This window comes from Cetorhinus maximus, chromosome 22 (genome assembly GCF_964194155.1).
Source record: "Cetorhinus maximus chromosome 22, sCetMax3.hap1.1, whole genome shotgun sequence".
NCBI lineage: Eukaryota > Metazoa > Chordata > Chondrichthyes > Lamniformes > Cetorhinidae > Cetorhinus > Cetorhinus maximus.
In genome coordinates, this window is record NC_135900.1 from 34,082,139 (window position 1) to 34,100,450 (window position 18,312).

An 18,312-nucleotide genomic window follows, 5' to 3' on the forward strand; every position below is an offset into this window, starting at 1 on the left:
CATAAAGCATATATTTTGGGTAAGTAATTACAGCAATTTTGTGTTGTACCTACTACCCTCTAAGGAAACACCAAACTCCCCCCACCTCTAAAATAAACTTGTCTATTCGCTCAAACCATCAGTTGAATATTTTCTATATTTAGATTTACTCAATGTCCACCAACTCTTTGTGAGCTTGGTCTTGTTAATAACAGCTGCTTGCTTCACAAATTATTCTGAAATTAGCTTAATTGGTCATCGTGTGAAAATGATGGAAACAGATATAAAGAAAAAAAATGCCTTTATAGAAAAAAATAATATTTCAAGTGACAACTAGTTATTTTCCCCAAAATTTCTTAATGGCATGGTTCTTATTTTTATGGAATCGGGCATCTTAATCCCATTGTTACTTTTGAACCATGTACACAAACGTTCTATCTTGTTCTTACTCCTTACATTTTTCTTTATAATTTCATCCTATCCCAAACACTTGTAATTTATCATCACGTATATGTTTGTGAAGATCTGTGAATAACGGATACAATGACACTGCATTCCACACCAAAGGGGAGAAAAATGATAGTCCCTATTATCATGTCAGTCAAATGAAATTTTCACACAAATCTGTTTACAATAGGTATGATGATAATGTGCTTCACTGCAACACAGTGCTATCAACCTCTGAGGCTGCGTAATAATACAGTTAATTGGTTGCATGAAATGCAAAAAAATCTTCAACCATTTTTCTATTGGAAACTTTTACTCAAATCTAGCTCTTCATTATTAAAATATCATTTCAATTTAATACACTATTTTTCTCTTCTTTTCTTCGCCTGAACTAGAATATTTGTACTTCTCTTCCTCCTACAGGCTTTTGACCTTCCGAGGTCAAAAAGGACAAACAATACCACTAGTGTCTGCTTTGCAAAAAAGCTGGGGTTGCTGTCTGCAAGCAATGGTATCATTTCCATGGCAACCCCCTAACTATTAATTTTCAATTAAAGCAGACACAAAGCGGACAGCCTCAGGCCGACAGACGATGTCAAGAGCCTATCTCTATATGCAACAGTTTCACGCAGTTATCAGTGCCTCTGCCACCAGGCTGCATCAGTGCAACATCAACTTTAGCACTTAACAAAATACACATTTATGACAAAACACCACAGAAGCTGTTGTTTCAGTCATTGTTCAACATTCTACACCAGATATTTTTCATTACATTTTGTGTGGAACAATATTATGAAACCTGCTAAAATCGTACTTTATAAAGTGTGAAACATAGCAAATGCAGAAGTATAAAACTTTCTAAGAAGAAAACTTTATAGCAACATGTAATATGATCCAACCATTACTACTAATGACCAAGCATTCCCTTTTCTAAGTGCTCACTTTTACTGTCAATAAGCACGTCCTAGAAAACGTAAGTATAACGCATAAGATAAAATGCAATCTAGTTCTGTGTCAGAGTCCAGGTAGAAATGAGATCTACCTCTAACAGGAATAGCAGTATCAATACCAATACATGGTCAAGTCCAGATTAAGTTTGTTAAAAAAAAATCCTTACAAAGTTTCAAGAATTTGCAAACATCAGATTTGCATATATGTGGATTTGTCAATATCACAACATTGTTATTTCACAGTTCTCCATTTTAATTCAGGTCACACTGTGAGAAAATAACTATGAGCTTTAACAGGATTTTAGAATACTAATGATATCTGGATCTTTTTTTCAGGAATTGAAATAAATTATAGGTCCAAAGTCTTGAACTGGCCTGACTTCAGACCTCTTGGAAATTTCACTGAAATCCAGTGCTTCATCACTTTTCTATCTCACATTTATGTAAAAAAAAAATGAATAATGAAAAATATCTACTGCAGGGAAGTGAGAGGAGAGCATACTAAGAAATGTGGAGAAAGGGGCTGAGCAAAACAAATAACATTCGTGTGTGTTTTTTAGAGCACAATTACACTCTGTCCATAGTCTCACTGCAACAATGCCTAAGTTGTAGCAACACTCAGGATTGAATTGATCTCCGTACCTGAATTTCTATCCTAGCACCTTAACTGTAGTGTAAATAGTGTCTGTTCCAATTTAGGTTTGAAAAGGTCAAGAAATAAAATAATTCAATTACTAAAAAGAATCCTCAAAAGTTTGTTCCTTTTAATTTTACACCAAAATAATTTAACTAAAGTGTTTAGGCATGCATGCACTGTGGTACTCAAATTCATGAGGTGGGAGGTGTGGTGAGCGGGGTCAGACCACTTTAGGGATGCAAGGAATTGGACGTGTGAAATTAACTAAAGATTTGAAGGGAAATCAGCAAGTTCACCATTGAGCAAGGGGTAAAGCCTGGGGCAAGGAAGGCCCAAAGTCTCCTTGTGGGGCCGTGAGAAGCACTCCTGCTCCTCCTGCACTACAAGGAACATTTAACATCTTATTGAAAGATCACTTAACTGGGCCACCTGTGGTCAGGATCCTTGCTGTGAAGTGCCTTGAAACGTTTTTCTACACTAAAGGAATTAAATAAATGCAAGTTGTTATTAAGTAAACAGTGGTAAGACCAAGGCAGTACAACTTGATGCTGCCAACTTGCACTGTTCCAAAAATACTAGAAATATATAAAGCATGGGTGGGCCAGTGATTAAAATTCCGTGTGTGTTCCGAACACATGATCAGGACACAACACTTCCACTTCCCTGGTGGGGAGCCTTCCCCTGCCTGAACCAGGCAAGTAAAAATAGTGGGAGCAGGAATTCATTACAAAGTGGTGCCAACCCACCTCTGGCATCTTAACCCCACCATGCCCATTGAGCAGAGTGAAAGTTAAAACCAGCTTTAATTTTGATGCTGCAAATATTATGCAGTATGGCGCAATTATACAGAACCTACCAATTTTAACATTTCTAGTATTAGATGGGATTCCTAAAGCCATGGAAAATAAGAGGAGGATTTGAAGAAGAGTCTTAAAGTAGGAATAGGAGTGGAGGGGTTTACAAAGGAATCCTAGAGTCTGAGGACCCAGTTAGCTGAAGGATGAGCCACAGATATTGAGGAAAAATTAGTGATGGCAGAGTTGGTAGAATGCAGAATCCTTGGAGTGTTTTAGGGCTGGAAAAGGTCATGAAGAAGTGAGGATAAAAATTTTAAATTTGAAGCTTTGGGAGACCAAGAGCCAACCTAAGTCAGCGAGCACCGGCGAGGATTATTGAGGGGGTTGGTGTTGGTGGAGTGATGAGGGAATTGGTTGAGCCTCATTTGATGTGGTGTAAGGCACGGCAACAGGCGAGTTTTGGATGAGCTAAAGTGGATGGAGGTACATGCTGGGAGTACAGCCAAGACAGCATTGGAATAGTCGAGTGTAAAGGTGACAAAGACATGAACAAGTGTTTCAGCTATAGATGGGCTGACGCAGGAGTGAAAAGGCAAAGCATTATTACTGCGGTGGATGTAGGAAGTATATTTGATGGAAAGGGTATTGGATCAAAAGCTCAGTGCAGGGTGACATCCTTTGCTGTGATTGAAAACAGTCTATAACATCTGAGACAGTGGCTGGGGAGATGGAATTGATGGCAAGGCAGGTGAATTCATGGGGTTGGAGGGAAGATGATGGCTTCTGCCTTCCAGGTGGTGAATTGTTGGAAAGTTTGACATGTCCAGAACTGAATGTCAGATAAGCAGCAAATGTTAGTCCTACTCAGTGACAGAGCCCAAAGCCTACCCAGATTAAGGGAGTTAATTGGTTTCCATCTTGAGACAAAATGTATAGAATCTTACAACAATATTGAAGAAAGCTCTTCAGCCCATCATGCCTGTGTTGACTCTTTGAAAGAGCAATTCATTTAGTTCCGCTCCCCCGTTCTTTACCACGCTAAACACTGCTGCAACTAATTTTATCCTCACCACAGAAGGACCTGAGAAAAGCTCAGATAGAAGGAACTCTTGCAAAGATGTAAATAATTTTGCAAATGATCATGGCCCCGCAATTTAGGACGTGGGTTTTGGCCTAGCAGGTAGGTTGAAGCGAGGATTGTGCTGAACTTCAGAAATAGCTGCTTAGGTAGCTGCTTTGCCAGCTGACAACAGATATGAAGTCCAGTCCTGTATTCAGGCAGAAGCCTGGTATCAGTGCCTGAAGCCTCCTTTCTGGAGTCATGACGGGCTCATTGCTTCCATTGATGGCATTTGCAATCACTTATGCAACAAGAACAATAATTACCATTTATATAGCGAATTAACATTGAAAAATCAACCAAGATGTTTCACAAAAACACAAAACAAAACTGGCACTGGGCCAAAGAAGGAGATATAGGTAAAGGTGATCAGAAGTTTACTCAAAGAGGTGGGTTTTACAGGGGACTCAAAATGTAATTTATAAATTAATTGGATGTTTAATTGCATTTAAGTGGTGGGCATTAACTGTGATCAATTAAGTCCGAATTTTCTCCAAGACTGAAGGGCTCCACACCTTATCCAAAATGGCACTGGAGCCCTTAATTCAAATGACGTGCCCCTGAACCTGCCACCCACCATTTTCACCAAGTGGGATAGGGGCAGAGTGGTAGAAGGGGGCAGGGACTTATTTCATGTGTCTATGTTTCATGGTGGCAGTGACAAATTTAGAAGTGCAGCTGCCTTCACCCAGAAGCAATTTTTGTTCCCAGGATTAAAATGTGACTCATGGGATTTACAAATTGGAGGAAAAAGTCTAAACCTCCTGGAGTTCTTTGGAGAGGTGAGGTACCCTTTCGGGTTTGTTAAGAGTAGACATAAATGTGTGCAAACAGTGTGGAGCTGTCAAGATGTCAAGTCAAGTCCCCTGTTCTTTAAATTTAAATAAAAGCCTGCAGTTGAAGAAAAATCAGTGTTTGCAATTTCAATAGATGTTTGTTGACATAAGGCTGAGGACTATCAATATAAGATTAGTGCTGCTCAACTGCTTCCACAACCTATCATTATCACAGTGGGGAGCTTGTAAATTCACAGTTTGTTTGACAGCTCCAAGTGGTTATAAAGGGATTAGCTGTCTTTGATGTAGGGCTATGAACACAAATGTTTGTTTTTATAAGGGATTGGGTACTTGAAGGGATTTAAATGTATTGAGTGGGTTTTTTCAATTAGAGTGTTTTTTTTAATATAGTGAAGTCTGTAATACTTAGAAAATTATTTCATCTTAGCATGACTCCTAAGTTCTGCCAATGGTAGCTACTGGATGAGTTGGCATGGAAGGTGTAAGGGCAAAAGGTGATGGGTATGGGGCATGTGTTGGCATGAGCTGGTACTAAGTTGGCATAGGGGCTATAAAGGACCATGGGGATGGGTAGAGCAGCATAGGACTGCATGGATGTGTGTGGGGGTGAAGGCTAAAGGCCATTTTTTTGTTTTGCTGTTATTATTATAATTGGGACAAAGTCCCAGAGCACCCAGCCCACCTTGGCACTTGACAGCCCCTGTGGCTGGCTCTGCACTCTCTCTGGGGACAGCTGGCTCGACTCCAGTTACAACCTGCCCCTGGAATGAAAATCTGTCCTTTCAGGAAGGTTTTCCAGAGTCAGGTTTGCTGAGCTGACTCTGCGCACCCGACTCGGGAGCTAAAATTTGGCTTATAGGAGCAGGCTGAAACTGTGGTTATGAGATTGGAGATACATGACATGTAATGTGCATCTCCATAAATAAAAACATGTAAGTGTATAAAGACCTGGCTCTAGTTATATTCTTCACCACCTGGCTATTTGAATTATAACATTATAGAGGAAAATTTAGTGAGGAGATGGAAGGGTGGGAATTCCAAAGCATGCCCTCAATGATGGGACAAAGTCAGAGGCAGTGAGCAAGAGGCCAAAATCAGGGGCATGAACAGTTGGGGTTGGGTGGACTAGTTGTACAGATGAAGGAGGTTCCAGAGATAGAAAGGGATGTGGCCATAAAGGGTTTGAACACATGGCTGAAAGCATTAAATTTGAGGTGCTGGTTAACTAGGAGCAAATGTATGTTAACAAGGAAATAAGTGACAGGCGAGTGAGACTTGATGTGAAGTGAGAGAGTTTTGGACAAACTGAAGTTACGCCATGGCACAGAACTGTTATCAACACATGACTACCTGCTACTCCAATGCTTCTTCACAGTTGCCACTGAGGTGATCTGCTCACAATGCATATTGATGTATGAGCACTGAGCAGGCATCTCGAGTTCCCCAAATCCCTCTCCATGATTGCCTTTTACCACTGAAGCAAACCACAAGTGCCAAATGTTTGAATGGTAAATCATAGGTAAGGTGGTCAAGGGGAAATAAAATATACAATCCATGCACCCGAAATAGTTAAAGCAATGTGGTGTTTGCTGTATTAAGATTGCACTCAATTATAGAAAGTAAACCTGGTCCCAAGAGCTTTGTATTGTTGCTGTATATCAGAGTTTTGTTCCCAAATTCACACATTGATTGGGTTGCTTTGTAAATGTCAAAACATTTAATGAACTGAATGTAATATATTTAATACCATCGCCATTTAAAATCTCACTACTCAAAAACATACATCCACCCTTGTTTAGGAATCAATTGATAAAAGTACATGTGAAGATAGATGCATTTCAAGTGAAAAATTGGCAACAATTGGAATAATTGGAAACATTGGCAAGGCCAATCCCTAAATTGTCCTCAAAAAGGTGATGGTGAGCCACATTCTTGAACCCCTGCAGTCTGTGTGGTGAAGGTTCTCCACCTTATTGACCCAGTTATGAAGAAGAAACGGCAATATATTTCCAAGTCAGGATGGTGTGTGGCTTGCAGGGGTACTTGGTGGTGGTTGTGTTCTTGTGTGTCTGCTGCCCTTGTCCTTCTAGGTGGTAGGGGTCACAGGTTTGGAAAGTGCTATTGAAGAAGTCTTGGCGAATTGCTGCAGAGCATTTTGTAGATGGTGCACACTGCAGCCATCGTGTGCTGGCAGTGGAGGAAGTGAATGTTTAAGGTAGTGAATGGGGTGCCAATCAAGCGGGCTGTTTTGACCTGGATATTATTGAGCTTCTTGAGTTTTAGTGGAGCTACACTCAACCAGACAAGTGGAGAATGTTCCACCACACTCCTGACTTGTGCCTTGTGGGATGGGAGAAAGGCTTTGGGGAGTCAAGATGTAGTTTCACACCATAGAATACTCAGTTTCTGACCTGCTCTTGTAGTCATAATATTTATATGGCTGGTCCAGTTAAATTTCTGGGCATGTTGATCCTGAGGATGTTGATGATACAATATTTAACAAAAGGTAATGCGTTGGAAAGTCAAGGGAGATGGTTATATGCTCTCTTGTCGGAGATGGTCATTGCCTGTCACTTGTGTCACACAAATGTTACTTCCTATTTATCAGTCAGAGTTGCAAATAGAGTTAACATTATGCAATTATCAGTGCCCATCCTCTTCTAACCTTTTGATTAGTGGAAGGTCATTGATGAAGTAGTTGAGGATGGCTGGGTCTGGAAAATGCCCTGAAGAACTCCTACAGTGGCTGAAGCTGAGATAATTGGTCTTCAACATCGTTAACCAAGTTCCTTCGTTCTGGGTATGACTCCAACAAATAAAGAATTTTCACCCTGATTCCATTGGCTTCAATTTTAGTAGGGTTCCTTGATGCCTCACGAGGTCAAATGCTACCTTGATGTCAAGGGCAGTTGCCTTCACCTCACCTCTGGAACTCAGCGCTTTTGTCCCTGTTTAGACTTAGGTTAAAATAAGGTTGGAGTACAGTGGTCCTGGCAGAACCCAAACTGGGAGATTTTAATTTTCACACACTAGGAGTAACAGAAGAGTTCAAGTAATAAAAGCAATTAATTTCCAGAATGCATTTGAGAGAATTTTCTAGAACAATATGTTTCAGAGCTGATGAGGGAACGGTCATACTAAATTCTGTGATGAATAATGAATCAGAATTAGTTAACAGTCTGACAGTAAGGGTACATTTTAGGAATACTGACAGTAATGTGAATGAATTTAATATTACGTGAGAGAGGCAGAGGGGTCACAAACCAGGGTTTTAAATTGAAATTTTAAGTAAGGAAACTTTAAAGGGATGATAAATGAATTCACTACAGTAAACTGGGCGGAGCTGTTGTTGGGTAAACTAACAGTGTGAAGTATTCAAAAAAGTATTTGGCTTAATATAAAAAACTATGCAGTACACACCCCTCAAAGGCACAGGCTCCATTTATGTGGTTAAGCAACCACGGTCAACAAATAAAATATGCGGCTGTATCAAGCTTCAAGAAAAGATTCACAAGTGTAAGTTAAAGTGGAAATCCAGCCTCAGAGGCAGATACAGCACAGATTCAACAGAATGGTGGCAGGGCTTAAAGAGTTAAAATTTGGGGGCAGATTGTATAAACAAGAGTTTAGAAGGTTGTGACGTGATCTAATCGAGGTGTTTAAATAATAAAAGATTTGATAGGGTAAATACAGGGAACCTATTTCTCTGGTGGGGGAATGCAGAACAATGGAGCATAATCTGAAAATTAGTGCTAGAGCAGTCAGGAGTGAGATAGGGAACCACTCACACAAAGGATACTGGAAGTCTGAAACGTTTCACCCCAAAAGGCAGTGGATGCTGAGACAATTGATTTTTTCCAAACCCAAGTTTAATAGTATTTTGGTAGATAAGTGTATCAAGGAACATAGAGAAAAAGGTGGCTAAACCATAGTTGAGGTACAGGTCAGCCATGATGTAATAGAATGGCAGAACAGACTGAGAGGCTGAATTGTCTTTGTTTATGTTCATATACATATATTCCACATTGTGTAAAGTTATGAATGAAGAAAGTTTAGGAAAAGAATTTAGCAACAACGATCTAGAGCCTGGACAAAGCAAAGCTGCAGTTATCTGAGCAGGCAGCGAAGGAGTTTGGGGTGAAGTTTGTACACCAGGCCTCAATATTAGTTCACTCATGATGGGCGGAACCTTCGCCTCCCACCATAAGTTTCGTGGCGAGATAAGAAAGTAGGAGTAATTCCCGCCGTGGAGCAGGGTGGGCTTTTACACGCAATCATGTGCACCCGATGTCATTAGTTATGCATGCATACGTTCTATGTCGAATCTCATGGCAGGGCGGGCAGGAAGTCAGGCGTCCCACCGTCATGTCCAGGCACCATATTTGAAAAGTACCCGGACAGCCCTTCATTAACAGGAAGAAGGAAAAGATGGAAAGGCAGCAAGCCACGGCCCCCCAGTTCAGAGACGCATCACTCTTTAACAAGGGTGATGACTGCCACGTGCGAGAAGCCTCCCCCTCACACTATATTCAGCTTGTCTCCAGTGCCCTCAAGGCTGAATGGATAGACCTCGTCACAATGGAAAGACTAATCACATGATCCCTTGTCAGGCAGGTCCATTCCCCTGGGAGGATGGAGGTTTTCAGTCACGACTTGGCTGCCATTCACCTGCATGCCCCTTGTAGGTATACACCTCCCTCCCTTCCCCCTTCTTCACTAACTCTGCCTGGAGTGAATGGCAATGGCTCAGAGTTAATGGCAGCTCTGCACCTCAGCAAATGAGAAAGCTCTGATACATTCTCCACATATTTATTAGGATTTTCCTTTAGTTGTCCAATTGTGCTAACCTTGAACTCTGAGCAGACCCTCCCCCCAGCAATGTTTTGCAGCTGGGCATCGAGGGCGTTGCCTTGGTCTGGAGCTGGCTCTGTCTCAGGATGATGCGTGATTCATTTCAACTGTCTCCACCACCTTTTACCCTCCCTAGGATCCCAACATCAACTCAACTGACCCCTCCCTCTGAAGTACTCTGGCTCCACCCATCTCCCCCTTCCCCTTCATGCCTTCCTTACCTCCTCACTCCATCCAGACCCCATCCCTTGTTCTCATCCAGACTTCCCCCACTCCCTCTTCTCCTCTGCCCCCTCTCATCTTCTCCTCTGGGCCCCCACCTTTGTGTCTTCCACGCGCACTATACCTGCAGCCAGCTCCAGTGCCGCAATCAGCTTCGACTCCAGGAAAGAGCTTTAGAATTCTCCCTCGCCAGGTGCACGTCACGAATGTCCAGTCTGGTTACAGAACAGCGTGACTTTCCGCTTGCGGGGCAGAAGATTTGACAGGGGTGTCTGTTAGGCTTTTAACGTACATGCATGAGGTGCAAAGTGGGGGTTCCTGCTGAATTTCAGTGGGAGACCCGACCTGCCATCATCACCCACCATGACCGTAGGGAGGGATCAATTCCGACCCGAATTTCAGACGTTGGGAAGCAGATTTTTCACTCCCTGCCATATCTTCCGCACCCCCTATGCCCACTACAAATCCCACTAATGGTGGGGGCGGAGGGGTCAGGGTTCCATCCAATCAGTAGGTGAAAAAGGGGAAAAGATGTCCCAGCCCACTGCATAGGAGTCCGTTGCTGTTTTTAAGGCGTTGATTCTTCTGTTACATGCCTTGGTGAATGTCCCTGTCCATGAAAGGCAGAACACATCATGAACATATTTAAGTCAGGCTCCCACAGTGCAATTGGTAGCCTGATTTAAATGTAAAAGTTGTCATATGGGTTTACCCTCAGCTCAGGGAACACAGCAGTGAAAAAGTGAAAACTGTGCAATCCTAGCCTTTTACCAACTTCTCCTACCACCACCACCAAAAAAAAAGCCCCAATCTCTAGCTCTTTCCCTCTTCCCAATTGCCAGGGATTGTCCAAAAGGTCAATGCCTAATGGGCAGGAAACTGAAGAAAAAATTATAATGATATCCTGCCGTTCATTTCAGAATTACCTCTACATCCTCACCTTTACTAGGTTTCCCCTGCATTCCCACACTCCCCTGCACTATTCCTGCTAATATTAGGGTCCAAGTCTCTGATCCTTTCATTTGGCCGCTTTAAAAGTGCCCATGCTAATACTCCAGGTTCTGAATTTGGTGCAAGTGGAGCACATATTTAAAAGAAGTTGGTTTCCCCATGGTAAGCAATCATAGAACCTCAATTGCCACCAGAAAGTATGAAATTTAAAAATAGAATTTTAGTATTTCTTCAGTTCAGTGGTCCCAAATATGTAGCAACATGGTGTCACAGCAATATTCCAACCATTTCATCCACTGCGGAGGCAGTTGCCCAAGTTCCAATTGTTGCCTGTCCGAAATATGCAAATGATGCCTACCCTAAGATCTCAGATAAGATCATGGATGAATCCATAGGGCAAATGCAAGTTCTCTATGTAATAATCTTCCCCAAGAACTTACAGAAAGTTTTATTTAATTTTTTATACAGAAGGGAATATGAGGCTTAAGAGCTTTGGGCCTTGGCAACTGAAGGCATGGCCACCAATGGCAACTAAAATTGGGAATGTCCAAGAGTCCAGAGTTAGAGAAGTGCAACTATCTTGAAGGGCTGAGGAACTGGAGGATATTACAGAGATAAGGAAGGGCAAGGCCACGGAGGGATTTGAAAACAAGGATGAAAATTTTAAAATAATGACATTGCCTGACTGGGAGCCAATGTAGATCAGCGAACACAGGAGTGATAGGAGAACGGGACTTGATGTGAGTTAAGGCAAGGGTTTTGGATGATCTCTCATTTACAGAGGGTAGAATGCGGAGACCAGGCAAGAGCATGTTTAAATAGAAGTAACAAGGACATGAATGAGGGTGTCAGCAGCAGATAACCATTTTGCATATGAGCAGTTGTGCTGGCTCATATTCTTGCATCCACGCATGCATATTGCCTAGCAGGGGTCATTGAACAGCAGTCATGAGTAGGAATTCCACCTAAGCTTTTCCCCTCCCTACCCTAGGAGCCAGATATAGCACCACGACTACTGCACTGGCTCAAATCAGTGAATACAGACCAGCAATTGAACCTGGGATCTTCTGATCTGTATTTCTTTGTATCACAGTAAATGCCTTTACCAACTTCATCAAGACAATGCTATGATCTGATTGTTCTGTCTTGAACAATGCTCACTGATAATTAAGGAGTGTCTCAATTTCATCAGTCTAGCTATAGTGAAAAGCCAGTGAAAAGCCACAGCTTCCTGGCAGACTGTAACCTACAATCCTAGGTACATACTTGCAGTTAACTGACAGCTATAAAAGTAAAATACAACAAACTTTTCATTCCTAAATCTCAGTTATTATAACAAACTGAAGGATAATTCTGTTCAAATCATTTTTCAAACTGCACCCAACCTGATTGATGAGTCTGTCTGTTGAAGTGATACTTATTTTAATTCTGCTAATCTACAAATTCCAAATTTTTAATACTATGTTATGCCGTTTCCCCATTGTATGCAATAAATCATTTCAAAATTGGTCTTAGAATGAAATTCTAAAAATTGTTGAATGTGGCATGGTGTCCACAAGAGTTTGAAAAACCCTGATCTAAAAGAAATGATTCCTGCCTCTATGGAGGCGCAGGTCAACTTAGGCTGAATTTGAAACATACTATTTTTTTGACACATGCATTGATGAGGAGCTAGTCAGCATTTTGTCTTTCATGAATATTCCCTTTTTTATTGAAGATTTCAGTGAATTGTTTTTTGCTTAGAAATTAAATCAACATTTAGGCAAATATGCAATTTTCTTTCTTCAAATGAGTATATTTTACCAGAGGTCTTAAATTGGTAGGTTCTTAGATTACTATTGGCTCAAAACATAATTGCACCATGCAGTAGAAACAATCTTGATTGACAAGGAAGTCAAAAGGTATGGGGGTAGGAAGGAAAGTGGAGTTGAGGCCACGATCAGATCAGCTATGATCTGATTGAATGGTGGAGCAGACACAAGGGGCTGAATGGCTCCTAATTTGCATGTTTGTATGCCAGTAACTTGCAGTGTCCAAAGAAAGGTTGGCACCCAGGGGGACACGTTTGATTAGGCCTGTTAGCAGGCACAAGGATTGCTATACACAATGACCCTGCATACATTCCAGGTGTGGCAGGCAGCAAAAGCTTGCTCAATCATCAACACAGTTGCAGCATACAGCCCAATGTGAATCATGCTGTTCCCTGACTGCACGCTCAGCAGGGTGAGTGCATGGCAAGCATGACATAAAGCTAGCCTGCACTTCTTAAAGGTATTCTCCCCATCTTAAAGGGGAGGTGCGTTCAGGCTACAGCAGCCGGTAGTAGAGTCTCAAAAAGGCTTTGTTGAAAGAAAGATGTCTAGTAATGTAACAACAGGCCAGAAGTAATGTAACAACAGGACACTCACAGCTTCTACATACTCCCAGCTATTCAGCCTTTGGTAGGCATAGCACCCAAACACATTGCAACACACTCACTGAACATTCTTCCCTCTTTCTTGCAAAACAAGGTTACTCATAACTGCAGGGAATCAACAGAGAACTGACAGTGAAAAGCATGCCTGCACCTCCCGAATCCTTTGGAGGAGACAGTGCTCCAAATTATAGGGCCAGCAGTGACTTAAGCCATTGTATTCAGTGTTGCCAAAAACATTCAGGATGACAGCATGCACTTCTCAAATCCCAATTCACCTTCATCTGTTATCTGGCATGACATATAAGCTGGAGATGGTGTGAGCATTGACTTTATGCTTTCCACCTTACCCTTCCCCTTCCCTGGTGCCAAACCTCCCCTTCTGCATTTTTGCTTACAAATATCAAAAATTTGCTGCCTGGCCAGCCAGTGCAGCAGGAGGGCCTGAGTAACAGTAGAACTCTGCTTAAGAACAATTCTGAACAAGTCATACAGGCTCAAAACATTAACTCTGTTTCTCTTTCCACAGATGCTGCTAGACCTGCTGAGTTTTTCCAGCAGTTTTTGTTTTTTGATCAAAGTGGCAACATGTCCATCAAGCTGCATCATGCTTTGAGTCCAAACAGCTTAATAATGAGACAGAATAGCAACAAAGAAGAAAAGGAAGTAAATCCTGCACTCCAGATCCCACTACCTTGTGAGATGTCCTGCCCCATGTGTCCAAAGATCCATGAGTCGAGAATCGGCCTGTTCAGTCAAAGAAGACCCATGGCAGAAACTCGCGACCCTGAATAGATATCATCCTCGAATCGGCGGACAGCTGATGACAATGGTCCAATCCAACGCACTAAATTTCTTAACAATTTCTACTAACAGTGTTTTGATTTTCATCCTATAGCATGAAAATTCAAGAAAAGAAATCTTCCTCCTCCTATTGCAGTACTAGAAATTGGATATTGCAAATGAAAGTCAGATTACTGCAGTGATCCACCTTCTCTCAACGTAGGGCTCCTGGACCTTCCTCTGGATGCTCCTTCTGTACCTCAGTGTTGCATACCATCAGCCACTAACCCAAACTAATTTAGTTCACCCTATTGAACATTAGGACAGTCAAATTAGTGTGATGAATATTTTGTTCAGAAAATAAGGTGTAATGTACCTAGATATTAATTCTAATTTATAGTCAAAGATGTTACATATTACAAACCAGGACAGGTGGGAGGTGAATAAACATAATTTGGGTCTTGATCAATAGGATATGCTAGCCTAAAAGTAACAGCAAACACTGTGCTAAAGGGTACAGTACACGCTTAGCAAGCACACAAGTTACACAAAACAATCTTGGAATTTTCACTGAATTATTGCAATTCTTGGTTTGGACAAAATTTGGATCATCTTGGTTGGCAAACAGCAGTGTATCAAGGTATTAAAAACATCAGGAGTCATTTTCACCTTCACCACTTGCATGGTGAAAAAGGCAGATCGCCCACTTGCCTGACCCCAATTTTCATTCACAGTGAAATCAATGGAAATGAACATCAGTCACGTTCCATAATGGGCAGGTGATCCACTCCACCAGTTTACTGCCCTAACAGTGAAGGTGAAAATAATCCTCATTATATGGTGGCCTACTAAATTGGTTCATCAATGTACTGCATCACAAAATAATAAGACATATACTTTCAATTCTTCTCATAGCAAGTTCTCAATTTCAGGTAATCTGGGCGAGCTGCTAAGGGAGAAGGAAGTAAAATCATGAGGTACTTGATAGAGTGGGAACAAAACAGTAAAAAAGAATGGGAAGGAAGGGTTAATAGTTTTAAAATATGACACAGTTTTCATGCTTCCTGTTTCTATTGCCAGGAATTTATCTTCCTTTTGTTGGGATTATACAAAAATAAGATACACATATCCTTAAATACATAAGCAAAAGGTGAACTAAAATTGCTAAAAGACAATTCAAATTTTGTTTGAAACAATATTTTGAGTTGGAAGCAGTTGTTTATCAACAAAACTCTGATGTTTTGGATGGATGTGATAATTAGATTAATGACTGAATTCTAATGTATCAGTGTGCATTCAAATATTGTCTTACAAAGCAAGTAGTGAAAAAGAATTTAGACTCAATCCAATTATTAAATTCTTACTTAAACTGTGGCAGGAACGTTAGAACAAGTTGCTGTGTGGCATGGCATGGGCTTGACAAACAATGCTGTATTGTAAAATTTACATTCCTTGAAGCTCAACCTGTTGGAATTAATAATAATCTCAATTTAGCAGCATAGTGATGATACCATACGCCTATCTGATTTCTAACTTATTCCTTGTAACAAAAGGATGTTGAAGGATCTCATTGCATTAATTCCACAACATTAATAAGTATTTGAATTATCCAGGATAGGAATGGCCCAGAAATCTACCATGCAGTCTCAAGTAGAAAATGCGCATATACTATTGTATATGCAACATTTGCTGAGTAGGGCCAGACTGTGTCAACCAAAAGGCAACCAAGTTGCACTCTGTTGCATGCAGTTACTATTACTGTTACTGTTCATGGCAACAGCAGCAGCAACTACAAAGCATACTTTACTTCTGCAAATATCTGTTCCCCTAAAAGTTTGCCCTACGTCTTTATATTAGTATAATATATGAACAAAATTTACACAATTGTGGACCCACAAGCATTATAAAGATAATAATGTACAACATAACTTGACAGAAGTTTTTATTTGAACAGTTTTAGTAACTATTTCCCGTGAGAAGCTAATGGAGGATGTATAATTTTGTAAAGAAGATACAGCATGCGTTTTTGGGTCATTTTTACTCATTGCACTAATGACTTGAGTTTGTTTTCAGGTCTGTGGAATGAAAAGACTCTATTCAATTATGCAGTCATCTCTCCTGTCTAGAATGCAATTAATATTTTGACACTGAAAATAAACTAAAATAAAATTAACTAAATCAGCAGGGTGACCCTGTTTTATTACTGATGAATAAAACATCATTTTTGCATTATAACTCCCACAGCTGAGTACCATGAGAAGGGCATTTTGTGGGGGAAGCCTTTTTTGTCAACATGGTGGCTGAAGGGAGGTCTTAAGCAATATGTTAGCTGAGAAAGAAAGCTCCTATTTTCTATGCATAAAATACTGTTTCTTGTATAAAGGGGGGCCATATGGAATGTGAATCTCTGAGGGATTATCAGCAAAAGATGTTTGGGAACCTCAACTCGATGATGTTCTTGGTTGCTCCATGGTCCTCATTGCATTCCTGCTGCTCAGATGTGGTGACATAGGTTTTCCCCTAGTAGTATCCTCCAACACTAACAAATGGATGGGAATGTAGGGGTGATGTTTGCGTGAAATTGAATGAAGGTGTTGTGGCAGCTGCCAGTGAAACTGGCACAGATTTGTGTTATCCTTCTGAAATGATTACATCCCACTTCAACATTGGAGTGGAAGGCCTTCTTGTTCACCTAAGCTGCTGGCTTATGGCCTGTTGTCCTGATAGTTATACAATGCAGTCTATTATGCCCTAAACATGAGGGAAGCTGGCTATTACTACTTCCCTGAGTTCTCTCATTTGGCTGTTGGCATCCATCAAGAAGGTCACTTACTGGTTTGTTCAGACAAGGAGGAACTGACAACCTGTTTGATGCAGCTATACACTGCGGGTGGGAATAAATAGGTGATATCCTCTATAGCAGCAAGAAAGGTGAGTGGCAAAAAAGTTAAAGGTGCTACTGTCTTTGAAAACAACAAGCAAAGCATGTTTTTTGTCCAATAGGCTCTGCCTCTCTACCTCTCCTCCTTTAAGATGTTGTTTAAAACTTAGCTCTTTGACTAAGCTTTTGGTTATCTGTTCTAATATTGCCTTATGTGGCTCAGTGTCAGATTTAATCTGATAACATTGTGAAATGCCTTGGGATGTTTACTATGTTAAGGTTCCTTTTCAAATGAAAGTTGTTGTTGTTGCTGCAACAGGTTGCATGGTTGTGGTAATTATGGTTTTATTTAGTGCTTAATGTATTTTTAAGGATAATACTTGTTAGGAGAGATCACATGATCTGTAGTAATCAATAAGAGAGTGGTGCAAGCTATCTCAGCAGTCGGTGTAGAGATGGAGTTGGAGTTGAAAGCACACGTGTAGCTGCTGCTGAGTACATTGTAAATAAACTTAATGTTTCCACCCAAGAAGTGTCTGCAGATCAACTCTATTACTAATAGTACAATTCAGCCACCCTACAACAAACTGGTGATGAGGATAAAATAGGATTGAACAGAAGAAATCAAGTTAAAAAGAAATCGGCACTGTACCTCACCCAGTGATTGTAAGTAGCAGGCTCCGTTAGAATTGAAGAAGTTATCCACTCTCAAAATGCCACAATTTGGGAGAATTGATCGTTTTGAAACTGCAACGGACCATTGGTCTCAATACATAGAACATCTCACATTCTTTTTTCAAGCTAACGGGCTTATGGGGGATGAAGAGGTGAGAGATCCTCTTGAGTACTTGTGGTAGCAAAACATAGTTTGGTTCGAAGTTTGACGGCACCCAGTGCCCCAGATTCAAAATATTTCGGCAAATTGGTGGACCAATTCAACTCCAGCCCTCAGTCATGATGCAGAGGTTCAGGTTTAATTCACGAAAGAGAGCCCTGGGTGAGACAATTGCATGTTATGTGGCAAATTTGAAGCAGCTAATAGAACATTGTGAGATCGGTATGACTCTGAACAACATGCTCAGAGATAGTTTAGTGTGTGGTGTGAAATAGGACACTATTCAGAAAAGATTATTGTCCGAAGTGAATCTGGATTTCAAGAAGGCGCTAGAGATAGCGCTGGCCATGGAAAGCGCAGTAACAGATTCAAAAGCAATAGAGGGCGCACAAAATGGTGCCGTCCTCCATATCGGGCAGGAAACCTAAGTCGAAAGTGGCGCAAGAAAGCGAGACTCCGCCGAGGAGCGGAAAACAGACCCCGCTAGCTGAAGAATAAAGAAAAATAACTTAGCAGCAAAATTGAAGAATAATTTTAATAGACGTGGAAACAGACTTTTAGCAATTGGCAGTTTAAAAAAAATTGAATGCTACTATTGTCATAGAAATGGACATATGATGAGGCAATGCAAGGAAAGATTCAAGCAGGC

At 41.0% G+C, this 18,312-nt stretch overlaps 1 protein-coding gene across 9 annotated transcripts in view; it reads right to left on the bottom strand.

The window, feature by feature from the left end:
- The window catches only part of foxp2 (forkhead box P2), an 893,115-nt gene that overhangs the window by 493,901 nt on the left and 380,902 nt on the right, over window positions 1-18,312 (bottom strand). The gene's annotated exons all lie outside the window — the stretch shown is intronic.